Below are 27,265 nucleotides of genomic sequence, written 5' to 3' on the forward strand. Positions count from 1 at the left end.
AAAAAAAAAACATTTAACGGTAACTTTGGCTGCAGCCTGAAGGACCGTAACTTTCCCAGCTGTGTGCAAACGTAACAAATTTTGGAGGGAGGGAGCAGGCAGGACCCGAAGCCCGCCGTCGGTTCCGACCCCGCGCGCGGGGCTCCCAGACGGCGTCCGCGGGACCGTTACGCACCGCCCGCGCGGGGCAGGGCAGCGCCTCGGCAGCGCCGCGCGGCTTCCGGCCCGGCCGAGGAACGTAGGCCTCGGCGAGGCGGCGGGCTGCACCCCGCCGGGCCCCGCGCGCCCCTCCGGCCTTTCTGGAAAGTTTTCGCCTCGGTCCAAAGGCTCCGCAGAGCGGGGAGACGCGGCCCCGCTCCTTTCCTCCACCCGGCCGGGTCGTACGGATCCGTACCGCGGCGGGGCTCGGCGGCGACCGCGGCGGGCGGGCTCGCCCCGGGGCGCGCCTCAGGGCAGAGCCCGGCCGGGTGTCCCGCCGCACCGCGCCCCCGCCTCCGCGTCACGGGCACCGAACGTGTCCGCGAGCGGAGGGGCCGCTTCCTGATCTTCCGCCCGCCCCGGCAAGGAGAGAACTTTTCCAGGTGCCGAGCTCTGTCGGCGCGGCAGGGCGCTGAGCGGCGCCGCGTCCCGTAGCCGCGGCTGGGGCAAAGCCTGGTGCGATCCAATAACAAAAAAAAAAAAAAAATTTCCGCGCACACCGGAAATAAAACGCTTTTCGCTTGGAAAGGCGATCGCCAAACCGCGAGCGCACGTTGTGTGTGTGTGTGTCTATGTCTCTGTGTGTGTGTCTGTGTCTGTGTGTCTGTGTCTCTGTGTGTGTGTCTGCGTCTCTGTGTGTGCGTCTGTGTCCGTGCGCCTGTGCGTCTGTGTCTGTCTGTGTGCCACTGTGCTGGGCGGGGGCCGGGCAGGCGCGGTGCCCGCGGGGATCGGACCGGAGGCAGCGGAAGCCCCGCGCGGGGCCGCGGCCCTCCCCGCCTCCCTGCCTCCCTCCCGCGCCGTGACAGGCGCCCAGCCCGCGGCCTCCAGGTGCCAGCAGCGTCGCGGGGACAGCACAGCACCCCGCTCCGCCGCAGGACGCCCCAACTTACCCGGGCCACGCAGCAGGGGCAGGCGGCTCCAGGCGCAGCTCCCCGCTCCGACTCCGTCCCCGCTGAGGACGGAGCGAAAAACCGCGGCCGAACCGCGCGGCTCGCAGGCGTTCGCGGTCCCCTTCCCCTGACCATACGTGTGGGGTTTATTCCCCCGACACCGCATCCAAACTTTCTTCTCCCCGCGCCGCGCTCGCGGTGCGTACACCGGGGTGTACCGGGCGGGGGGCGGCCAGGGCTGCGCTCCAAGAGCGCGCGGGGCGGCTGTGCGGAGCTGACGGCGCGGGGCCCCGGGGGGCGAGGCGCGTTTACCTTCCGCTCGGGCGGAGCACCGCGCCGGGTGTCGCGCCGCTGCCTCTGGGCGAGCAGCGGAGAGGGGCCGGAGAGAGGCTAGGCGCCGAGCATGACTTCACCGGTGACAGCCATTCCCTCCGCTTCCCAAACTCCGGCCCCGCCCACGGCCCCCCTCCACCACCTCCCCGCGCCGACGCCGCCGCCGCCGCGGCTCAGGAAGCGCCGTTCCCATTGGTCCGCCGGCGGGGACTGCCCGCCCCCTCGCGCTGAAGGGGCGCCCCTATTGGCCGCTGCCGCCCGTCGCTCATCCGGGAGGCCGTGGAGCGGAGGGTGCGGAATGCGCCCTGCTCCGTCCGCGACAGCCGCGCCGCCGCCAGACTCCGCCGCGCCGCCTCCCGGCCCGCCCGCCCGCGCGGAGCGGAGCGCGGGCCTGGGGCCACCTCCGTGAGGAGGCGCCGGCGGGCGGCGCAGGGATAGGTGGAGAAGGTGCTGGAAGCGCGATGCTGCCCCAAGGCCTGCCTGGGCCGGCCCGCCGCCGCGGGGCGGAGCGGGGAGGAGCCGAGCGGAGGGCGGCGGGCGGCGGGGCGTCCCGCACCTGGCGGCGTGCGCCGCGGGACACCTGCCTGCGGAAAGGGACGCGCGCACAAACAAAAAGGCTCGCGGAAAGGCGTTACTGAAACTTCGTGGCCGCGGCCGTGGCGCGGCGAGGAGGCGGCCGAGAACGTTCGGGGCAGCCGCCCCCCATCCCGCCGCGGCGCCGCGCTCCGCCGGAGCCCCGTGCCAACGGGAGGCCGCGAGGAGCGGCGGCAAATCGGTGACGGCGCAGTGCGGGCGGGTAAATGGCGCCGTTGCGCTGCGCTCGGCACGCCGCCCGCTTCCAGGGCCGGAGGGGCTTTATCCGATCCCGGCCGCGTACCCACGGGAGGCGGCGCGTCGCCGGTGCTGTTGGCGGAAGGTACCGCTGTTTATGTAACGGCGCCGCGGGGCCGCGCTCTGAAAAGGCCGTCACGGGCTGCTCAGACACGAGCACGCCGGCAGGCAGAGTGCGGCGGTGCGCGCGGTCCTAACCCCGTCACGAGGAAGGAGCCTGCCGCTCTGCAGGTGGTGTGCCTGTCCTGCGGGCCGCACGCTTTGCAAGAGGTCAGTTTAAGGTGAAGGAAAGCCTGCCGCTCCCCTCACTCGCCTGCGTTTAACGTGATGCTGCGCTGCTGGAGTAAGTGACCGGGTGTAAGGACCCGGAGCACCGGCGGGTGTTGTTCTGCGGCTGCTTTGGGCCTTTATTGCTGGTGGAATGTGAGCGGTAGCTACCCGCTTATGACTTACCGATGCAGTGCTAAAGTCTGTTGTTATGTGTCTTCCGAGGTGTTGTCGCTCGATCCTTAGCTTCGTCTTGATTGTTGCTCGAATTCACTGCCAAAATGCCGTTAGATAACTGTCAGACAATTGGTGATAACGCCGGGAAGCGCTGAGTGTCCAATAAAACAACTAGGGAAGGTGCTGTTCTCAGTTCATCACTGCTTTTGTGAGCGACATCGAGAAAATGAAAGAAATGGAAACGCTTTCAAATCTGTGTATACAAGTATCCACAATCGCTACTTAAAACTGTGATCCACGAGTGATGTGAGACTTAAGTTTAAACTCGCTTTCTAAGTTGCAATCCAGCGTCTTGGAATCGTAGCTCGCGTTCTTGGGAATTGATTCTAACACAAATGAAAGGATTCTTCCTCTTTCCTTTCATTTTCATCTTACCATAACTATAAACAGGTATCTGGTGGGCAGATTCTTTGGATGTTTGTTTTTATCAATTCCCAGAGTTAATCTGCAGGCCCTGCGCTTTTTCCATGTGTCCAAAATGGAAAGCAAACACCAAGCAATGGAGTGGAAGCTTCTGTGCTATGTAGCACAGTGTGCCAGCTCTTTAACTTGGCAGTATTCAAACGATTACAAACCAGCTCAAGCCAGTTTTTGTGGGTTTTTTTTTTTTTTTTTGATTGGTTGTTTTTTTGTTCTTGTTTTTTGTTTGTTTGCAAGAAAGGATACAGAAAATAAAGAAGAAATGCAAAATTAGGCTTTGAGATAAGTGTACCTATGTTTAATAAACAATTACCTTTTTTTAGGAGGGCACTGCAGCCAATTTTCTTGCCTCTGTTTGGAACAGCTAAGCTTCAGATGAGTGGGTATATTGTTAATGTCAAACTTTTTCCATTTGCTCTTTGGTAAAGTATGAATTAATCTGATTGGTAACCCGACTGAGAGGTTAGATTTATTTTTTTTGTCAGGATCAAAGAAAGGATATTCAACTAATCTAAAAACACTTAGTGAAACTTATAGGATCAATAACAGTTTTGTGCATGAGACTTGAGTGGGAGAAGCTTCATGAATAGCAAAATGAAAATATTAATTAGTTTCCCACTGATTAATTTGTCTTAGCAAAACTTAAAAATGTGAGGGCAAATGATAGCCATCAGGGAGCTGCAGTTACATTTGCAGCTTGCCTACCACTACCTCAGAAGAAGGCCTTGCTGCAACAATTTGTGTTGATAGTTCTCTGCCAGAAGTTACAGCCATTGCAGCAGAAATGGCAGAAATCAGGGGCTTGTTTGTTTGTTTTAGTGCCTCAGTCCTCAGCAAAGTCCAGCTGCTAAGGTTAAGGTGGACAGTGAAAATGAGTTAAAGCTACGACATTCCATGGAGGTGGCTACATGCTCAGGTTTCTATGCAATTAACAACAACAATGGATTATTATTTTTTAAAATATACCCAGGGAAGCCTTAAGTGAGCAAAGTGAAGACTTGCTTTAAGAAAATAGATGTCTGATAGTTTCTGATAATGTTGATTGCTGTTTTGGTAGAGAGTATTTACCTCAAAATGCCTGGAGGAAAGTCCTATTTACATGCTTGAACTTTAATGGAAGTTTTGAAAGGTGAAAATGGGGTAAAGATGAGATATTTCTTGCCATATGGTGAAGTCATTTAGATCATCATCATCTGGGGACCTCAGACTGGCCTCCATGGGTTTTCTGCAATAAGGTGGGAATGTCTGATGTTACACATCAAGATAGTTCATGTGTCTGGCTTACACCAAAGAGAAGCAGCAGCCTTTTATTTTTTTTCCTTTACTTTCCACTCCCTCCCCACCCCCTTTCTCCTTTCTGCTAAGGAGTCAACGCAAACCCTGTGATGATTAAGTAAATTATTGATATAAGAAATCCTGGAAAGTGTCTCTTTTACTTGTACTCTCTGCAGAAGTCTTCTTATGTCCTGTCCATTGTGCATTGGAGACAGTACTTTTTATTGCTGAAGCACGTGAATCTTAAAAGGAAGGATATTCTACCTACCCATGTATTGATCTGTGGTATGTAATATGGGTGAGTGTGACAGATTAAAATGGCACATCATAGCCTGATATAATTGACAACAAAGCAATTAATTAGATATGACTAGAATTTTTCTTGCTCCTGTGGAAGAGGTAATAGTTATTTAATTTATAATTTCAATTCTAAATTAACTTCCATGAATGTGTTTGGTATGTCTGACCATTTTTCCCTTCGTCTTTCTTTTTTTCTTTTTTTCTCCTGAAGATATAAATTTTCCTCAACTTTCCTCATAGGTTTAGAAGAGAGAGTGTCTTTCAAAGTATCTTCATTTGCTTTAAACTCTCAAGGTGTGTTTATTTGTATGTGATGTCCAGAAGATAATATTCAGCTGAGATCTTCTCAAAGCTAAACAGTGGAGAACAAATAGAGGGGAATAATTATTTAGTTTGTCTAAGGAGTGTTCATGAGTGCATTCCAAAACAATTGGTTTGTCTGTGTGTGAGTGGTACTACATTTGTGTTTGTTTTATGGTCTACCCAATTCCATTGCTTCATTTTCTTTCTTACTCTACAGAAAAGCAGAGGTAAATGGAGTTGATCCTGTGCATTTCCTTGCTTCTTCTAGAAGTTAGTATTTTGCTTCCTACCCAGGTAGTGCAAGTTTTGTGTTCATGCAAGTGTTTTACTTTGTACTTGAGTTTATTGAATTGACAAGCTGGTGCTTGTCTCTGAGTACAAGTGCTTACTGTAGTGTTGCCACTTGTAGAACTGTGCAAAACGCAGTGCAGTGGGGGAGCACATAAGGAAAATTAACACAGTAGAATATTTATCATGTAAGCAGCAAAGGCTGTGAATGTGTTGTACTGGAAAAAATAAACAATGTGTGATTATGAATATTTGGGTGATTCAATTTAATTAAGGTAAAAAGAAAACGTAGAGGACATTTCATTTATTACAGGATCTGTTCTACCTCACGGTATGAATATAGGTAAGAAATAAATGAGTTTAGGCAATAGCCTTTTGAAGGGGTGACTTTCACAAAAATTCTGGATAAGACACTGTTACATATACTGATTGCTCCGAAAGTAATACAACTTATTTATTGCCACAGAAACTAAGACAGATACAAAGAGCACAATAACACCATTTGATAGTGCAAATTCTCAGCTACAAAACACTATTTTTCAATGTAGTTTGCCACCATTAGCTATGTTTTTTCACTAACAATGAACGAGCCTGCATGCTGTGCTTACAAAAATCTGCACCAGGAGAGGAGAGCCACTGTCACTGTTGCCACTGCTACTGAAACACACCACCCACTGCCTCACTGTGCTAACATCCATTTGTTGGTCTCTAGAAACACTCAGCGAGCATCAGTCTTCCAGTAACAAATGTTCACCCAAAACAAAGATGGAGAGGAACTTTACAAGGGCATGTAGTGATAGGACAAGAGATAAAAGCTTTAATCTAAAACAGGGTAGATTTAGATTTGATGTCAACAATAAATTCTTCACAATGAGGGTTCTGAGGTACTGGATCAGATTGCCCAGAGAAGCTGTGGACATCCCATCTTTGGAGGCTCAGGCCTACGTTGTATGGGCTTCTGGACAGCCTGATCTAGTGGGAAGTGTCCCTGCCCATAGCACAAGTTTTGAAACTAGTTCATCTTGAAGGCCCAACACAAACCATTCTGTGATATCAGATGCATGGAAATGAAATATGGTTGCTTGGTAATGAGGGTACGTGATTTAAGGTATAGGGCTTGATTTCAGCTGAAATATACTGGCATTGTCAATGTCCAGACTTTCCTAATTTAATGTTCACACTCTGGGTAGGCTGTAAGAATAGTTGGCTGTTTATCTTCACTGAGTTGATGTTAAAGTCAAAATAAGTCATTCACCATGGGACTATATACAGAGCATAAACATACAGATATAAAGCTATTAGAGAAGGAAGTCTATGGACATTGCGAAATATCTGGAGGGCAAGATGAGCAACTGAGGTCTCTGGGTGTTCTCAGCCCCAAGCTGAGAAGGCTGAGGGAAGGCTTCATGGCAGCTGCAGCTCATCATAGGAAATCCAGCTCTGTGTTGACAGTGACAGGACCTGAGGGAATGGCATGGAGCTGTATCAGGAAAGGGTCAGGTTGTGGAATCTCCTTCTCTGGAAATTATTAGAGATCTTTCCTGTGCAACCTTCTCTAGGAAATCTGCTTTATCAGTATATGGTCTAGGTGATTTCCAGAGATTCCTTCCAATCCCTACATCATTTTGTGATTAGAAAAATGTTATTCACTAAGAAAGCGGTCAAGCGCTGGCACAGGCCCCCCAGAATAGTTATCACAGACCCGAGTTGCCAGGGCTCAGGAAGTGTTTTGACAATGCCATCAGACACATGGTTTGAATTTTGGGTGATCCTGAGTGGAGGCAGATTGTAGTTGATCCTCGTGAGTCCCTTCTAGCTCACAATATTATATGATTTTATGAAAATTGCTGAATATAGAAAGGGACATCCATCCATAATAATTCATATAAGTGATTAGTAAATCAGTTAAAGCCTTAAATCCATATATTTTCAACAAATCAAAGATATCTCTATAATAAAAAGATCTGTGTGCTGTTTATAGAGTCTTTAATAAATTGATCAACTGTATACTTGTTCCTAATCTATCGCAGGTAAATTCTCTTAACTTATCATGTTTTGTGGGGTTTGTGTTCATTGCTGCATTTTCTTGCTTTCTTCATGAATTAGAGCCTGTTCACCCTTAGCAATCCTTTTCACTGGCCTGTAAGCTTGCTAGACTCAAACTTGTGGAGCACTATTTTATTGCAAGACATTTTAATCTCCTTGAGTCACTTAGTTGCATAAGTCATTATGATGTGCTTAGAAGCTTCAAGGTAAGGTATTTTTACTGTCCAGTTTGTCTTGTGCAACAAACATTATGTTATACAACTGAGATAGCTAAGGACATTAAGCTATGCAGTTTGTTCTCAAAACAGCTGTAGCCTACATGTTGTCTTCATACTTTGGAAAACACTGCATTTATTAATTCTTGAAATGACATATGAATATTGAAAAGGCTGTCCATAGATGGGACTCAGCAGTGAAGACTGTACTTACAGTTTTGCTAGATACCTTCTGTGAGAAACTGCTGAGATCTTCTGATTGTACAAATACCACTCTTATGACAGCTGTTGTGTAGCACATCTCAGACCCCAATTCTATTTGATTCACACAGGATGTTTTAGTACTACACTAACTTGTTGGCAATCTTTCTTTCCCACTCCCATCAGCCATATTACTAACATTTGGTGTGGTGGAGTCAGGAGAAAACAGCATGTTCTTGAGGCTTGTCTACCTCATTCTTAAAGTGTTCATAAGCTACTGGTGGAAGTTGGACTCCACTACTCTAGTGGCAATCATTATAGCTAAAGTGCAGATATGGCACTGCTTTTGAGCCAAAGCTGTAAAGTGGTGAATTCTACCATGGAGCTCTGTCGATTTGTAGGGATGTGGAACAGGCTTTTGCATTGGTCTTGCAACGATGTGGAAGAGGAGCTTGTTGTTAGGGCTGGTTAGGCATCTGGCCATCTGCTGATGGGCTTAAATAAGTTCCCAGCTGAGGAGGTATAGCATGGAACTGAATGTGTATATTGATGTTTTAAAAAATGAGTGAATGTGTGTTTCAATAGTAAATAGTAAAAAGTATTGCTTTAAGAGAACACTAAAGAGTGTTGCCTGAAAAAGAGAAACTGAAAAAAGAAAAAAGATACTGTCACTGCCCATTTCACAAAGTCACCCTGCTCTTTTGTTGAACTGGAAATAAAATCTGATGAAGAAACTGTACATTGTGGTGGCTGGGACGCTCCATTGTCGTGGCTGGCAGAAGACGGAACAGCCTGTGTTTGTAATGTCTTTAACTGCTGCAGCAGTGTACTGCAATACCTATGAGTCAGAACCCTACATCTCTTTCCAAGCACTCTTTAACCCCCAGATAGAATGCGGGAGAGCGTTATCACATTCAAAACATGAACTTATTGTCCTGTTTCGTTTATAAGAAGACTTCAAGGCTTCTAGTAGTCTGAAAACTTCTAACTATCTCAAAGAAAGCTTTATGCTTTGTTCCTGAAACAGAGTCATCCAAACTATATTTTAATGAGGGAAAAAAAAAAATCTTTTTAAGCTTTATTTATTTATTTATGTGTTTGTTCTTTCACTTGTAAATGAAGGAACAGAACTGGATACTCATATTGAGTAGCCTGAAAATAGCTCATTCCTGATAAAGATAGTCAGGATTTAAGTTCTGGTGACAAGCCAGTTACCTATAGTTTTCAAATACTCTGTTAAAAACTATCAAGAAACAGAAAGGATTTTCTTTCTTTCACTTTCCATACTCTGTATAAAACTGTTGCAGTTACTCAGCTCTTATGAATTTCTGGTAATTCTACCACTTCTTAAAATTACCTAGAGCTTCTCTGTGAAATGGGTTTAATGAGGACTTTTTTGCTCTAAAATATACGCAGAATGATCTCTTAAGAGCAATGACATAGATCTGTAAATGGGAGGCCATTCCCAAAATTAGGGAAAGATTCAGTTATTCTTTGTTATCTGAGGTAGTTATTGATGCTATAAAGACTTTCAAAGGACATGAAAACACTTGAAAACTATTACTGCAAGATATTACAAAGAAGGAGGCCACAAAATCTTGACATGCTAGTACTTAGGAAAAATTAGTTAAGTATAAAACCTCATGTTTTGGTTGTTCAAGCTACAACATGAAAGTATCAATGAAAATAGACCATCAAGGAACAGTGGAGTTGTACTGGAGAAGTGTCTCAAACAGAACTAAATCTAGGGGACTTGCTAATTCCAGTTAATATAAAATAGTTATCTGTATTACTTACTGGCCTTTTGTTTTACATCCTATTTAGCAAAATAAATGGATTTTTTGTGGGAATATCAGGAATGTGTTCCTGTCCCACAGTGTTGCCACCATTTACTCTGATAAACGCTCATGATAACATTAAGGACTGTGGCTGTGCACCTTTTGCCTCTGTTGCCATCAGTCTTTTCATAGGGCTTGCCACTGTGAACAAATTATCACACATTATTGCACACAGATGCAACTCATATTTTATGAAAAGTATGGATGCTGTATGCATGCTGAAGTTTCAGTTCACGTATGCTAGCAGTAGTTAATGCTACATGCTGCAATTTGTGGTATGTAGACTGCCATGCAGCACAGGTACATAACTGTACTAAGCTTCATGGTTAACTCAATAAGAAAGATTTAAAAAAACATAAAACACCACATTTTGCTTTGAGTTTCTGAAACTCTGTTTAGACTGGATCCTCTATGAACCATTAGCAAGGAAAGAAGACAAGTTTATGAGTGGGTAGATAGAAGTGGTCTGAGCAAGAGTGGGCAAATAACTGTCCCCTCTGTAACAAAAAAAGATCACATTTAAAAGACAAGTGGAAACTAGTATTAGCTGTTGTTTAAAAGAGCCCCTGGAACAAGAAAACTAAAGCAGCACCATTTACAAGAAAATATGCTAATACGGCCTACTCTTAAGGGGAGTAACAAGAAAATAAAGAAGACTGGTGACAGTGTAATTGAGATGTAGTTACATAAAGCCTGAAACAGACATAAAATTTCAAAAATTTTCATAGAAATTTCTAGAAATCTCTTGCAAAGCAATCATTATCCTGCATGACAGTAAACATTTTGTTTGTTCTTAAAAAGATTAATAAACAAAAATCACAGAAGTGGTGCATTATTGTTAATTAATAAATTAGGATTTGTAATCATAACTCCCTCCTTCTGTTTGATTGTTGGTGATAAACGTTCCTGCAAGGGGAAAAAATGGATGTAATCTGTGATTACAGGTATCTCTATCCTCTCCATCTTCTTCCTGCATTCAGCTACGCTGCTGCTTCCAGCTACTTTCCTATACAAAGCATGCTGCTTAGAAAGGACTGAGCTTGCTGCCTTTTCTGTTTATGTGGGAGATAGCCAGTAGTAGAAATGGACTCAGTGCCTTGTTGCTAATGCTTGTTTCTGCCACCACCTTACATCCCTCAACTTTTTCCTCAGCTGCCACGGTTATGCAAGTAGAAACTAAAATCAACTGACTGTTCAGGTTGCAGAGGACACTGAGGAAGCTGACTGCTGTCTTCTCAGCACAGGCAAAGCAGGTATTCTGCTGTTCTAACTGCTTCTTGATTTTCCTGAGCCAAAAGTGCATCCTTTTTACCTGCAAGACTTCAAACAAGCTGGGTCTTTGACACTTGGAAGGAATTATATTAGGAGCAATTCTAAAAGAAAGAAAATGCACAACCATTGCTGCCTCTGAATCCACTACAGGGAGGACTTTCACAAATAACTCCTGAGAACATAGATGTTGCAGAAATCCTTATGCAGGATAGATCCAAGCCATTAAACCTAAAAGTACTGTTGTATTTGATTCTGAAACTATCCAAAACATAAAATAGAAATTACCCACTTAAAAACAAATTAGATGGTTGGACAAACTTCTAGCTGTGGCAAATTTGGCCAAATTTGGCCTATACGGGAGCCCCATAAACCTGTACATATAATCAGTTAAAGATTTCTGGATAGAAGAGATTGGACCATGTGAATGAGTAATATCAATAGGAGCACAGCCGTGTTTCAGTTCATGGGCAAAGTTGTTAAAATCTCATGGACTATTGAGGAATAACCCAAATACAGTGGAGAAGTGGGTTGCACAGCTGTGAAGTCAGCACCCACAGAGAGTAGCACTCAAGAGCATGGGACTACATTACCCTGAAAAATCTGGCAGGGCTTCTCTGAGATGCGGCTTCACTATTAGCATTGTTAATGTATTCATACCTATCCTCTTCTCCCTGTCCTGTTACATACCAAATCTGCAACAATTTGGCTTTTCTGAAGAATTAAGGATCTCAGCAGAGAATGTTGCTACTTCTAAATACCCATTTTCTGTTTTGTTTGTTGTTCTTTGTTTGTTTGTTTTTGTTTTGTAGCTGTTCTCAAATATAAAGATGAACCCGAGACCTGACAGTGACTTCTCTGTTCCTAGTTAGTTATGAAAGTCTGTCTGGGAGAAGAATGGAGATCTGTATATTAAAGGGAAGAACAAAGGAGAGTGAAGATTGGAGACAGTACAAGAGCAGGTAAGAATGAGAGACACCATGCTGGAAATGAAAAAACAAGAAACAAAAAACCCAGAGTTAATACTTATCCATGGGAGAAAATTCAGGCCAAGGAATGTGAAATGGGGGCTCCTGGCAGCTAGTGGGAAGTCTAGTTGACTGAATCAGTTCTTTTTCGTCCTCATGGCTACTGCAGCTTTTGCTGATAGCTGTTGTAGTACTTCAAAACTCATTTCTATGCAGTGTTTCATCAGGTAGGTGTTTTTGGTAGATTCCACATAAGTAACTTCATGTAGAAGCTGTTGTGACTATAGCTGGATGATCTCAGGGATAAATGAAATTGCAAAGAGATTGTAAACAACTCACCCTCTTAACACACTATCTTGGATTACTTACACTGCTACACTATTTTCTATTACAGTCAAGGCAGTGATAATTAATTTAAGAAACAAGTACTTTACCAGTTCTGTGATACTGGAGAGGTTAAAGCTGAACTGAGGAAAGTCAGCCAAGAGATCTCAAATTTCAGTCATTAAGAAAGTGTCATTTTCAGGCAGTGTTATTCAACGTGTAGGTGGATTGTTTCTTTTACACTGTGGGATCATTTTACTCAAGAACCTTTCTGACTATTAACAGGCACTGGTGAGTAGAAAATCTGCTGTGAAAAGGACTGATATTTATCATGAGCCTTGCAAGGAACTAGAGCATCACACAGATCAGTCAGGTTCAAGCATACTGGTTTTTATGTCATGCTGTCTGACCAGACTTTGACAAAGACCCTTAGGAAAATAAAGCACTGATTTAAAAAATAAGCAAACAAAAATAATTGTACAAATGGGAGTTGAGGCATCACAGGTAGAACTTTGTCTGTTTCTGAAAGCACACACATTTGATATAGGTCTGTCTTAGAAAATTATTTCCTTTCCAGTTTAGATAACAGCAAATGAATTCCTGCCAAAGGGTACTGGAACTATACTGCGCACAACCACCACATTTTTCTTGTTCATTTCTTTTGTGTGTTGTGTTAAAGAAAACAGCATTGATTGGCTCTGGGTGCTAAACTGGGTTTGTAAACTGTGCAGACACTTCTGCTGAGATCCCTAACGCTGCCCTTCTTTTCAAGTATGCAGAGCTATGTTGACAAATGATGTTAGAACTTCTGTCTCAGCATGCCACAATTGTGAACCTTTTTTTCACTACTGTAATTTGGCCAAGCACCCAAATTCTTGCAAGACAGACGATCTCCACTTTGAAAACACAAAGGCCTACAATTACCCTAATGCAGTATGCTCATGGCATATTTCTCCTATGTGGTCTATCTAGTGAAAGTGTTGAATCTGTTGACATGGTAAATCTCCTTTTCCCTGAACTGCATGAATTAACTGCTGGAAGTTAATTGGAAGTGGTATTTCCAAGGCCTTCTATGACAACGTTTTCAACATGAATGATGACAGGCATGTTTAAAAACTTTTGGTTTTCAATTCAGTTTCCATGTACTAAAAATTTCTTCTTGAAAATTTCAAGCTTTCCCAAAAAATGCAATGAAAATAAGCAGTGACTTATCCTTGTAACAACTTGTTCAGCAACTTCATGTAGGTGGAAATGTTTGCAGGAGATTGTCCTTTGATTTCTAATTCAAGTAGAGCTTTGTAAATGTGTTCAAATGACATGCATATTGATTTGTTTGTGCCTAGATCTTACTCAGGATTGGATACATATACAAACCTCATGTTACATCTACAGTATTGTACAATGAACAGCTTTAAAGATTTGTTAGGATTTCCCATCCCATGGAAATTCTGCCATCCATTTAATCATAGAACTTCGTAATGCAACTCTTTTTGTCCCACTTTAAAAACACAATATAAATCCACTACAGCATCTGTCTGTGCTAGTTTTGCCTTGCAGGTAGGTTGTTGATTGGGTAGAACTATGACTTTATTTTGTTTCTTAAAAGCCAGGTTTTATTTTTGATTCATGCATTTCACTAGTCATCTTCTTCAAGGTCCACTCTCCACATCTATTTTTTGGCCATATTTAAGACAGTAAGATGGGACCAAATAGTGGCTGAGTCACTTATGTTGTGTGCCAACAAGTTGCTCATTTGCTGATTGGCCACCTGCCTTCAATCTAGATTATATCATTCCAGGGAGCTGCTCCAGCTGGCCAGAGATTGGGGAATAAGAGCTGTAGTCAAGGATACCTGCAAAGTGCTGGGAGCTGCAGTGAAGAGTCTGCGAAGAGAAGCACAGAAAAAGGCAAATTAGAGGGAAGGCAAGGGAAAAATAAAAGTGATGAGCCAATTTCTGATCTCAGCATCACTGATGTCACCAATCAGAATCTGGTCCACAGAGTGCGAGGGAAAGAAGAGAGAAACGGGTCAGAGGGAAGATATGTGGAGGTGACAGAGGGGAGATAATTAATCATTCCTCAACTGTAATCTTAATGACTACTCTGCTTTAATACTTGTAATGCCTCTTACAAAGCCAAGAGAACAAAATAAATAAAATTTTCCAAAGAGTCTGGCATGTCTCTCGTAGCAGCTCCAGCAGTGATTTTTACTGATGGCAGACTCAACCGCAGATCTATCAGAAAAGCAATGTGCTCAGAGGTAATGTGAAAAAAAATATATTTAAATATCTTCATGCTTAGGGTGAAATCACCCAGTAACAGACTGCTGTCTACTGAAGACTTACCTTGTGCCATTTCCTAAGCATTTCTGAGGTTGTTTAAATTGCTTGCATGCTAAAGACAAAACAATGCCAACAGCCTTTTTTTTTTTTTTTTTTTTTTTTTTTTGTATTTTAACAGGTTCGATTGCAATGTCTTAAAATGTATTCCCCATACGGAAAAAAAAAGAAAAAGAAAAAAGAAAAAAACCCACAAAAAGGCAAAAATGTAGCCTTCCTAAAATATTCTCTTCTGAAAAAGTGTATGTATTGGAATTCTTTCGACAAATCAAAATAAAAGAAAGCAAATGTTATGTTTTGTGCAAGAATTTCTTAGTTATTTCAATGAAAGTAGCCTTTTCTCTACTAAAATAAGAAATTTCCGAATGTATTTTTCAAGCTAAAAATATCATTTTTAATGAATTGTTCACTTATAATTACTCATTTTCAAAATCTTTCATTTCATAAACATTTGCCCCAGCACCATTTTTTTTTGTGGCTGATCTGCAGTGATATGCTCATGACCGACCGGCTTCTTTCCGATCTGCAGTACTGCATCCAGGCCTGGGGCCCCCAGCACAAGAAGGACATGGAGCTCTTGGAGCGGGTCCAGAGGAGGGCCACTAAGATGGTCAGAGGGCTGGAGCACCTCTCCTGTGAAGAAAGGTTGGGGGAACTGGGCTTGTTTAGCTTGGAGAAGGCTGCAGAGAGACCTCATTGTGGCCTTCCTCAACTTGAAGGGAGCGTATGAACAGGAGGGGGAACAACTGTTTGCATGAGGGTGGACAGGGACAGAACAAGGGGGAGTGGTTTTAACTAAGACAGGGGAGATTGAATTTAGATATTATGAGAAAATTTTTCACTCAGAGAGTGGTGACGCATTGGAACAGGTTTCCCAGGGAGGCTGTAGATGCTGGTATGATTCAGTATTAAAAATACACATCAGAAGGGAAAACAGTGCTCCCTAGAGAAGACACCATTGTCTGAAGTAGATTCTAAAACAAGGCTTTGGAATTCTTTGTCCACAATTTGGAGAGCAAGTATCTGGTTTTCAGAAAAGCTGTGTCTGAGAAGTCCCACTGATCTCAGGAAAAGTCAGCACTGTCTCCTTTTCCTTCCATGTGGATCCTTGAGGCCTGATGTAATAATAAGATTTGCTGTGTTGTTTTTCTCACCATTGCATTAGAATCTGCAGTATAGTTTGTGGGTTTTTTGCCTTAATTCCTTTGAAAAAATGAAATGATACATAGTGAATTTAAAAAATATATACCACAAATTCATCATATACATTTTTCTATGAGGCTAAAATTTTATTTGACCTATTAGAAAGAATGGTAATTGGTGTCATTCAAATTAGTATATCTTCCAAGAGAGTAATCGGGATGTGTACAATATTTTTCTTTCATTCACGTGATTGTACAACATTATCTTGTGTTTTCTCTACAAAAAAAAAACAAAAACAAAAAAAACAAAAACACAACAACCCTGATACTTCAGGTTATCTTTGTAGTTCATAGATGTGCTTCTGGTCTATCCACAAATCATAACACAGTGAGAGATCTTGACAGGAAAGACGCAATCTCTCCAAGTAACACCTTTGTTGTAGGTTAGTAAACATGCTCAGATACTGAATGGAAAAATTCTTGGGAAAATTCCCACTATTTCTTGGCACAAATATGGGAGAGCCTCTTGTTTCTCATTTTTTTATAAACCAGGTTGGTGTAAAATGTAGTCTCTATACAGCTTAAACCAAAGCACAATCTTCTTGTAAGGTACAGATGCTGCATAATCTTAGGAACTGAGCTTACGTAATGATGTTGGAGCTGATGCCAGTCTTGATGTTTCACTTTACAAACACTGTACAATAATCAGTTCTATAAGTAATTTGATCTTTGTTCCATAATAAAATTATTTGATCAATTATTTCTGGGGTCTTTATTCCAGATATTCAGCTATTCTTGTAATTTCCCATAATTCAAACGTTCACAGGTAATATGATGCAAGTAGTGAAAATAGTTGGAGTTTAAAGGAAATACTGAATCCTGTCTGTTTTAATCTTCACTTTGATTTGAAATCAAAAAAACAGGGTAGGTATGCTTGAAATGCAAGCTGGCTACAAAAAGTCAAAAATGATTCAGATATATAGCAGTGCTCACATAACTTTTTGAACCCTCCAGGATTTATTTATTAAATCAACTAGATTTATGTATTAAATATTCATAGCTAAGCTATGAGAAATTGTAAATTTCTGAGTTCTTTACCTTATGAGTTAGATTACAGGCGAAAGTTATCCCTTCAGACTGCTTCAGAGTTTTTGTTGTCCATTATACTCTGGGTGTCCTTAAAGAGGTGTCAAGTCATAAATCAATAAAATAAGGGCATTGCTGTTCTGTCACAATGACTTGCAAATAGTTCTTTAATTTAAATGAATGTAAGTGGTTTGACCATAAGAGGTTCACATTTTGTGCAGAAACTGTGATTCCATTTTCTTCAAAAGTTGCAAATATATATACATATATATGTTTTACTGTGAGCTTCACAAAGCTTGAAGATCTGTCCAGAAAGAAAAAAGATTTTTCAACTTCCATTATATACATCTCCAAATGCAACACATGTAACAGAATTTAATACATATCTATCCTGTTTTTCCCTGACCATGGCTATTCCTTTTTCTCCCTGAACATATTCCTAACCACTGTAGATGAAAGAAAGAACTGAATGTACCTAAAACAATAATTTTTGTGCCACTATGCCATTTAGCTCCTTCTGATATACCTGCTATTGCACAGGTAGAGGAAGTATTTATAGCTGTGTACTTTTTTTTATGTAATTATTTTTTAACTGTATGATGGGGAATATCATGTGATATAACTGTATCAGAGGACACTGATTTACAAGAAATATCATGTATTAGTGGCATTAAGCACCAGTACAAATGCTCAACAGAAATCTCTGAAATAAAGAAGACAACAAAGGCATTTTATGTTACCGAGACTTACTACTCCCATTAACACCAAAAGTAATCCTCTATGAGTTAGCACCTTTTCTGGCAGATTTATGGCCTTGCAAGTTTGGCAAGCAAGAAATAGCTGGCGATCACAGATATGAAAATGTGTATGAAAGAGAATCCAAAAGACCTAGCAGTTCTTACCTTTGACAGGATACATTTGAAAATGAGCACTTTTGGCATCCAAAATACTACAGTTGGTGAATGATGTGCTACTGAGCCCAGACCAGTGTTATTTTTAATTAAATAACAGCAGGATACATACTGAAGCAGGAATCAGTTTTTCATTTTGTTCTTCTTGAAACCTCCAGACTCTGCATCCTTTATGGGTATGACTTTTTTCCATACATACGTTGACACCCGTATTTCTTTGGTCATTACATATTGCTTTAAGAATATCTACTAAGCTGTGTGCTACAGGAAATAAAGAGGTCCTTCTGCCATCATTTTTCATTCTCCTTAGAAAAAAAAAATCTTACAACAGAGATTTAGTTTTAGATTTCAGGCTCACAATACCACAACGATGCTGATAGTAAGTGTCTGAGTGCAGCAGTGTCAACAGTTGCTTAAGTACAGCACTGAGATAATAGTAGTATTTATAAATTACATTCCTAATATGGTTGAACTCTGTATGTCAAGTCATTAAAAGCATCTGTAACTTAAAGAGAAATCACTGTAATAACTGTACTGAGAATCTAGTAGAGTCTACTCTCTCTTGTGAGAAAGTATTTAAAAGAATGACCATGTGTCCAACAATACAGAAAACCTGGATAAGTAAGGAAAGGCAGGTTCTTAACATTGATATCCAAGGTCAAAATTTTTAAAAGTGTGGACTATTACTCATGGAAATGCACAGTTTAATCTCAAAATCTTTCTCCCAAGCAGTTTTGTTGGCTATATTAGCAGTGCTCATCAGAGTAAACGGACTTGGATCAAGCTTCTCTGATACTGTCTTTGTGCACATAAGTTGTATAAACACTGACTGACTAACTCCGGATTTTGCTTTAACAGTTGTTGTGGATGGTCTTGGATTTCAGTCATACTGGTCCCTGATTCCAAAAGAGAGAAGAGTGGAAGAAGGGGAGTTCCATTTCCTAAAACTGAGAAGCATCTGCTGGAGTTATTAAGAGTTTTTTGACCAAGTTCAACAGCAAGTCACCTTATGGCTGATGGATTCTTCCCTAAGCAATTCAAAACAATACAGTTAGAACAAATTTCTCCTTTCTAAAGAAGCAATATTACGAGGCAAAAGCTATTTTTATAAGTGGGATAACTTTGCCACCGCTCCCCAGTAGTAATAACTGTTAAGCTACTTTTAGCTGCCTGGCTAACCAAGGCTTTTATAGCCCCACTTACATTATTTAAAATACTTTCACAAGTGATCCATTCATAGATAGAGAAATCTTTCAAATGACTCATTTCACCTGAAAAACACAAAGGCTTAGAAACACAATTTCTTAAGAAGCTTCAAAGCTGACCAAACTGAGATGTTCCCATTTTCAGTGATTGTTTAAGGTTTTCCTCCTGCAGAGCGATTTAAATTGAGGTAGCAAACTGCATAGATGAAAACAAGCAGACTTTCATCTTATTTCCAATGTTTATGACAGACTGGGCGGCGCTTGGAGGAAGATGCATGTAAAAACAGACCGAAGGGTAAAATACTGGCAAGTCTTCAAGTGCCATAAATTGAGCATGCGTCATGCTGAAGGGCCTCCTTAGCAGAGAAAAACAATCCTTGTAGATGCTTATCTCAGAGATGTTGCACGAAACGGCTAAGGATTTTGAGAGAAGTGATTCAGGTGATGGACTTGTTACGCTTTCTCTACAGATTGGCCTGTACCATTGAAAATTAAAGAAAATGTGATAACATCTATTTCAATAGGGAAAATATGCTCTTTGGATTGGGTTAATTAAATCACGTTAGTTAAATTTAACTGAGACTCAGCCATTTCTTCTGTCTAGAAGCTCTTCATCGCTCCTGGGGCAAATTTTCCAAAGCCTTCAGATTCACAAGATGTTGTTCTTGCAATGTTGAGAAGTGAACGTTTACTTAATGTACTGCTCAATTCTTTTTACTCTGTGAACTTTCCTGCTAAAAAGTACATTCAATTTACATCATCTCTGATTTTGATGAATTTTAACTCTGTATACTATACCTTTTCTATATGCTGAAGAAATATATTGTTCACTTTTTCAAATGTTCAGCCACAACATAATTTTGTACTGTGGTGAAGTTTTGTTCAGATTCAGATAACCATGATGTTAACTAGTTTTTTCTCCTTTCCCTTCAATTTCTGTAAAAAAAAACTTGATGTTGCCCTTGTTTTGCATGTTGACAGTAAGATCAGAATAGCTGTCTCTTCACATGGAAGCATTTAGGCACTAAGAAATTAATTGTAATCATGTAATCCACAAGAATTGTAGAACTGGGGTTGATGGGCTCTTCTGACAGGATCAGCTACATCAGGTTGCTCAGGGCTGAGTCTGACTAGGTTTGAATGTTTCTGAGGATGGAGGCAACACACCACCTCTGAGCAACCTGTTGCAGTGTTTGAACAGCCTCTGAATAGAAAAGAAAAAAAAGAAAAGAATCACATGGTTAACTTAAATGGCTTGTGTTTCAGCATATGCCCACTGCCTCTACCACCTTCACTGGATATTATTAAGAGTCTGACTCCATCTTCTTTATTCTCTCCTATAGGTAATGTATGCACTTTTATAATATCACCTTGGGCCATCTCTTTTCCATGCTAGACAGGCCAGCTTTTCTTCTATGTGAGATCTCCAGTACCTTCCTTGTCTTTGTGTCTTGTGCTGAACTTGCTCCAGGATACTGAGGTCTCCGATAAAATAAGGCTACTGTTGTTTCCCAGAGTGAATGGAGATAGCTCTTCAATATGAATAACTATGATGCTTCCCAGCTGGCTTAAGACTGTCAGTATTCTGGGCATCTTAGACCCAGGCTCAGTATCCAGACGTGCCTCACCGGTGATAAGCAAAGAGGAAGCATTTTGCTCCTTGGCCTTTTGGCAATGCTCTTCCTCATGCACTGCCAATGTGCCTGCAACCCAGGATACTGCCTGAGTTGTCCTACTTTGCCTCAAGGACATGTATCTTGGTATCTGTTCATACCCAGCTGCAGCTGTTGGCAGGTCCGAGCACACTGCTGCTCTGGTCCTGAGCCCACTCATAGGTTCTTTGATAAGTGATGTTATGCCTACAACTCTGGATGGATATAATGCTGTGGCTGTGCTTCTGCTTCTGAAAGCATAATGCTGCTACTGAATTATCCCAAAAGAGATTGGCTGTCAATATTTTCATTCTTAAGTATGGCCGGTGGACAATCTTTTTTGTTTTTCTTTTTACTATTTGCAACAGCACTTGCCCAGCAAAGAAGAAACTGGGCTTCTTGTTTTTTTGGCAGTTCCAGAAAGCTCAAAATCACAGCTTCCAGAAAAAACAATCTCGAATTAACTTCTTTTATTTCCAGGCCAGTGCATGCATGCTGTAGAACAGGCCTGGCATGGTAGTAATAGCTCAGCTAAGCTGGATGCTGTTTGCAGGCCTGCAGCAACAAGCTGCCTTTCCAGTGGTGTTCAGATACATTGGCAACTGCCACTTTATAAGCAGACAGAGAATCACCCAAGCTTGTGAGCCCTCCAGTTGCCCAGTTACTGATGCTTTGCAGGTTCTAATAAAGATGAAGGGTTACACTAAGCCTGGTGTGGCCAACCACAAATCTAGTGACTTCAAAAGGTTTCTTCCCATTGTCACCTCCACTGAATTTATTTTAGTCTCAGTGAAATAATTCTTATGGAGTACAAATTGCTTAGAGAGAAGCTAGTGGGTAGAACTTAACCGGACAAGTTAAACCTGTCAAATATATGATAAGTGAACTAAAGGAAATCTATCTAATTTACTTTTTTTTATTAAGATTGTGGAAGTTGGAATAGCTGCACACAGTAAAATCTTTTTATTTATTTATCTTTTTTTTTCATTAGAAACTGAAGATCCTGTTCAGGAAAGTATGACGAGGACATATTAGAAAAATGAATTTCAATCAACTTACCTGTATTTATTGCAAAAGCAATTTGTCTTACTACACGGAGAGAGAAAAGAGGTATTTATTTTGAAAATGGAACTGATGGTAATAGCAAAAAGCATGGGAATGTCAAAGGGCACACCTAAAGGACTCGTACATTTGCCAGATAAACCAGAATTAGAATTATATGTTAGTTGGCAGCTACTGATTAGAAGCGTTTGTATGGGTTCTAGCTAGAATGGAGTTAATCTTCATACCATCTGTTGTAGTGTTGTGGTTCAAATTTGTGACCAAAACAATGGTGATAACAAACCAATATTTTAGCTTTGCTTTTTTTTGTATTTATGACAGCCTTCTTTGTATTTACACAGTATAAAAGCCCTGTCTGTTTCTCACTTTACTCTCACGAGACTGTGGATGCATTTAACCAGAGAGGGTATACAACCAGAGAGATGACTCAGACTAACCAAAGAGCTATTCTGCATGATGGAGCATCATGCTCAGCAGTAAAATGGAGGGAACAGAGCTTAGGAAAGTTCCCATCATTTCCTCGGGAATTGGTAGGACATTGGTCTACCCATGGGAGGTGACAAGCAATTGCCTCTGCATGATTGCTTTTGCTTTCTTTTTTCTATTACTTCTTCATTTATTAGATATCATCTCAACTCATGAGATTTTGCACTTCTAGTCTTCCTTTTCTTCTTTCCTGTCCTGCTAGGGGTTGGAGAGAAGTTCGAGTCTGTGTTGCTTAGTTGCCAATGGGGGTTAACCCACAGCAGCATTAAAGCATTACATGAACATAGTTCATGTAAGTATACATTATCAGGGGAGCACTTATGGTGTGTATTTAAAACCTATGAAATAATAGAACTGAAATATGTTCTGTGTGCTTTTTGTGCTGTAAAGTCTATACAGGCAAGGAATGTGGAACAGGCATAGAGATTACCCCCAGTCTGGAGATCACTATGAAAGGAGGCAACACCACTGAACCCCTTGTCTTCCTTACCTTGTCTTCCTTGTCCATTCAGTAGTTGATGTTGTGGACTGACAAGACACCTTTAAACTGCTCATAGCGCTTTGCTTGCTCATTTCATATCCCCTACATGCTTTCCCACCTTAAAAAAAATAATTACATCCCGTGTGTGATTTTAATGTCTCATGGAAGGGCTGCTTTTCTTTTTAAGAGAAAGTTAATAACTATAATAGTCATCACTGCTATTATCAGATACTCAAAATAGTTGGCTTTGTTTAGCTAGGGAAAAATCATTTTTGGAGGGAACTGCTATGCTCACAAAAAAATTTAAGTAAATGTTATGTATGTGAGGTTGACACCCCAAGGATCCAATCCTTCAGTAAGAAGCTGCACTGACATGCATTCCTTAAAGTGAGTGAACTCTGCACAATGTGACTGCTGGGCAAAGCCTCATCCTTGTTCAGGATTCAATATGGGAAGCACAGATAATGAGGACAGCAGTCCATACAGAGTCTGATTGGATGAAGTGAATTTTCTTCCAGATGGTGCTGTGGTTTGGATATGTAACTTAAATAATGCTGGTAACACACTAGGCTGCTGCTGAGCAGTGGTTGCACACAATGTTGGGGCTTCCTCTCATTCCAGCTCTACCTCACTTGTTGGTGCACAAGAAGGCATGCTTCCTTACCTGGAAGATTCATTGCCTTTTGTGCCTTTCTGCATCCATTGAGTTTGCTGAGGAACTTGTTTTCAGTCTTTTCTAGGTCATAAAAAATGGAGATGCTAACAGAATTTTCAACTTTAGTCTCATTTTATAGACTCATAGAATCACAGAATATCCGAATTGGAAGGGACTCACAAGCATCACTGAGTCCAACCTCTGGCTCCACACTGCACCACCACAAATCCAAACCCTACGTCAAAGAGTGCTGTACAGACTTCTTTAACTCCATCAGCTTGGTGCCATGTCCACTGCTCTGGGGAGCCTGTATCACTGCCCCATTTCACGCTTGAATAGATTTCTCTGTTTCAAAAGTCTGCAAGTCTATACAAGCACATCTTAGTGATCATTTTTCCTGCCTCCCATTCTCCTTAGATGAGGCATATTTTATCAGTCAGTCTTGATAAAAGGGCTTGAGTTATAAATCAGTGCTGGTATAAAAACTCAGAAGAGCAGCTTCAAATCTCTGTTTAAAGAAAATCTTTTTTTTTTTTTTTTCCAAATGAAGACATACATACTTACAAAAGTGAAGGATCTGGCACCCTAAAAATATATAAGCATGCATTTAACAGTAAGCATGTTCTTAAATCTACCAGCACTCTGAAAATTAAAACATGCTTATTTGATTTGAGGTTGCTGTCTCTAACAGCTGTGAAGAAAGCTGATGATGCAATCAAAATTGAGAAGGCTATGGCTTTAAGGATGTCATGTTAAAAATAGCATCTTGCTCCTGCTGTGATTACAGATGCCATGATAGAAGATCACTTGTCTTTCAGGAGGCTGATTGACTGATTCACTGATTTTTGTTAAGCATCAGACATGAAATAGTTATGGAGAATCACCATACAAATGGGCAGAGTTAACCTATTGACAGGCTTGATGATGATGTAAGGAATTTCACTGGAGGAATTTGAGTCACGAGGATGGGGAGTTGATTTCTGTCAGACTCCTTCAGGGCTTCCAAGCAATGTTATCTACTTCTGAACATTGCACCACTTGAAGAAAATGCTTCCTCCTGCTTGAGAGATTAGAATTACTGGAAGAACAAGATGAAATACACCTGTTGTCATCATTGCTTGAGGTGTAACTGAAGAAGAAATGGCTTGAGGCACTGAAGCTGGCCCTGGAAAGGGTGTATCATCATCTGCTTTGAGTTAAGACAAATCCATGCTATGAATTAATCATAGATTTCATTGTACTTTTTGCCCAGACATGTTCAATAATTGAGTTTTACTTACAAGTTACTTCTGAGGATATAACTTAGACTAATCTCTGCAGTACTTCACAAAAAAAGAGTGAGCTTGCATAATGCTCTAAGCCTGGGTGAGCTGTTTCCTTTACATGACTTGGAAAGACTGAACATGTTCATACTGCAGACCAGTGCACGTAAGGCTGCACAAAACTTCCATCTTTCAGGCAACACTGTGGACTGTCTTGGAGTCACAGGCTGGTGACCAGCAGTGCTCCTGGGAAGAGAGTAGATGCTGGGAGCCAGCCTGCCCACGTTTGCTGTCCAGCCTTGTGCTTCTTTTTCCAGGATAGGCGGAGCATAGGGGCAGTCTCATGGCGTACCCTCCCCCAACGTCTCTGTCTGCACAATGTACTCCCATGCCCTGGGTCTGGACATTACCTGGCTGTTGCCTTGTGATTTTTAATTTAATCACTGCTTCTTCCTCCTTAGTCATCATAGCATCATGCAGTGTAAAATATCAAGACAGAATTTGAAGACACAAATAACAAGACACTTTTTTTTTTTTTTTTTTTTTCCTGGTAGCAATATTCATCTTTTCTGATGATCTCATTTCTGTTATTACACAGGGTGACTTGTCATTACTTTCTACCTCCTGCATTTCAAAATGTGGTATGTAGGATCAGATGTGGCTCTGACAGTGTGACAAGTGCCTTTGCCACAATTACTTCAGTGTTTTCACCACCCACAAGGTGACATATTCTGATATATGAACTCTGCAATGCTAGATTTTCCTATCAGCACACGTTTGAGAGTGTTTTGTACTGCTGCTTGGAGTATTACAACATTTCATACAGAAAGTAAGTTTATCATATCCACAATGATAAAGGAAAGCATAAATGCATGCTGAATATTAACAGTTACAGTAGTACATAGTGCACTGTTTGTTGTTTGGTTGGTTATTCCCAAAATAAGGACTACAGTAGAGACAACAAATTAAAGTTCAAATTGTGTGAAGATAGCAGTCTAAGGACCACTGCCATTACCAATAAAGACCTAATTAAACACAAATATTTATGATAAACAGGGGATTAATATTTTTTTTCCCTCATGCATTTTATTCTGTTTCCATTCCAGCTTCATTTTTTTACCACCTGGATTAGTTCTGGCATCATTATATCACATTTTTTCTGTGTCATTGTGTCAATTCATTGATATGATCTGATTTGATCTACTCTACATAAGGAACTATCTTGGCTATCACAGTAAACGGGCCCTGCAGAATCACTCAAAATGCTTTGTCATTGGCTCTGTCTGCCTCTTGGAGCACAACCTGGCAGAACAACCTTCTGTGTGCTCTAATCGTTCCCATCATTCTCTCCTCCATCAACAGTTGCTACAGAACTATGAGAACAATTTTTGTTTGTTTGTTTAAATCAGTACTGGAAGACTGACATGGGGAAGAGTTTCCATGCACAGAACACCAAAGCAATGGCTCTGGCAAAGCACACTCATACACTTCTTGTCAGCTGCTTTGAAAGTCTGCATGTGTGCTGGAAATGAGCAAGAAACACTTCCGCCTTATCAGATAAATCATAATAACGATGTAGTAACTTCTTTTATGGTAGCTGAGTTACTACTTTTAAGTACATTTTGTCTTAATGTAGTACTGAAAGCAGTATTGGAAGCTCTACGAGCTACTGAAATTGATCTGAGTTATTTTCTTCAGCCTAAGAAGAACTCACAGCTGGAAATTAAAAGCTGTGAAAAAGTGACACTGTTTCATCACTGAAATGCATAGATATAATTGCAATTATATTTGCGGGCTAAACCAAAAGTTCTGATTGTTTTGATTGAATGCTGTGGTACAAGTGGAGTAGGCCAAACTAGAAGCTGGCTGTAACTTCCCATTAAAGAGAGACAAAGAATCTCTGTCCATTAACTGACCCAAGTTTCATTATAAAAGAAAACAAACACTCAGGTGATAACTACTGCATCTTTTTACAAGACAAGCTGACTCATATGAATTACTCATGTATGGTTCAGCTGAAATTAATTATGCAATGTGATTTTCATTGCTAAGATATTCTATGAAGCCTTAAAATAAAAATATATATGAAAAGAGTGTATAGTATAAGTATAGTATATATATATATAATGATAAGTATAATGATTTCACTAGATGTGGGAATCAACACAATTAGCAATATTCATTGCAGTGCTCATTGCAGTTGCTTACTGCTTGTTGCAAAACTTACTACTGGGACAAAGGAATATAAGCTTATATTTGAAGATGGAAACTAAAATAACCAATTCAAATGCAGTCTAAACCATAAAAATGGAGTTTGAGGTCTGAGCCAGACTACTTTTTAAGGACAAGGTATTCCATGTGAACAGTATGTCCATAAATAAACCAACAATATTTGGGATATTCAGAGTACACAGGAAAATAAAATGTGAAATGATTACTACACACGCTCCCAGATTCTGTGGACTTCCAATGCTACAATATGATTTACATGTTTTTCATGCAGAAGTGTGGAATCTGATGGAAAATAATAAAGACAGTATTAGAATGCACAGTTCCTTCTGTGTCAGAGAGGAAGAAGTATTAATCAGAACTACACAATAACTTCAAACAGCTGAGAATATCCATAAATATTGTTGAGAAGCAGAGCTTTCTGTGAAACACCAACTGGAATGACAAAATGGAGGAATATTACCAGATGGGTAATGACCATTGCTGCTCAACATGCTTTGTATAGCAATGATAATTCTGAGTGCCCTCATCTACGTCATCTACCTGTGCAAA

General features: G+C 41.3%; 1 protein-coding gene and 1 long non-coding RNA gene across 27 annotated transcripts in view; one reads left to right on the forward strand and one right to left on the reverse strand.

Moving 5' to 3' along the window:
* Positions 1–3,115, reverse strand: part of SMARCA2 (SWI/SNF related, matrix associated, actin dependent regulator of chromatin, subfamily a, member 2) — a 104,741-nt gene extending 101,626 nt beyond the window's left edge. For 2 of the 3 annotated variants that reach the window (XM_042875278.1, XM_042875280.1), the window contains exon 1: positions 1,401–1,506. The gene's annotated coding sequence lies outside the window, so the exon portion shown is untranslated. Of the gene's footprint in view, positions 1–1,400; positions 1,507–2,705 lie in introns of those variants that run through there. The other variant, XM_042875279.1, reaches the window with a different exon arrangement.
* Positions 2,191–25,376, forward strand: LOC122182191. Of its 24 annotated transcripts, XR_006179747.1 has the most exons (7): positions 2,218–4,749; positions 4,992–5,045; positions 5,272–5,324; positions 5,618–5,685; positions 10,795–10,895; positions 11,724–11,873; positions 14,664–14,835. It is a non-coding gene; the product is annotated as an uncharacterized LOC122182191 (long non-coding RNA). The 24 variants fall into 24 exon arrangements; XR_006179741.1 differs by lacking the exon at positions 14,664–14,835 and adding exons at positions 18,540–20,229; positions 21,530–25,376 and having other exon boundaries at positions 2,191–5,348; XR_006179736.1 differs by having other exon boundaries at positions 2,202–2,595; positions 4,628–5,348.
* Positions 25,377–27,265: the final 1,889 nt, after the last annotated feature.

This window comes from Lagopus leucura, unplaced genomic scaffold (assembly GCF_019238085.1).
Source record: "Lagopus leucura isolate 7727_CA_CO unplaced genomic scaffold, USGS_WTPT01 Super-Scaffold_100014, whole genome shotgun sequence".
Classification (NCBI taxonomy): Eukaryota; Metazoa; Chordata; class Aves; order Galliformes; family Phasianidae; genus Lagopus; species Lagopus leucura.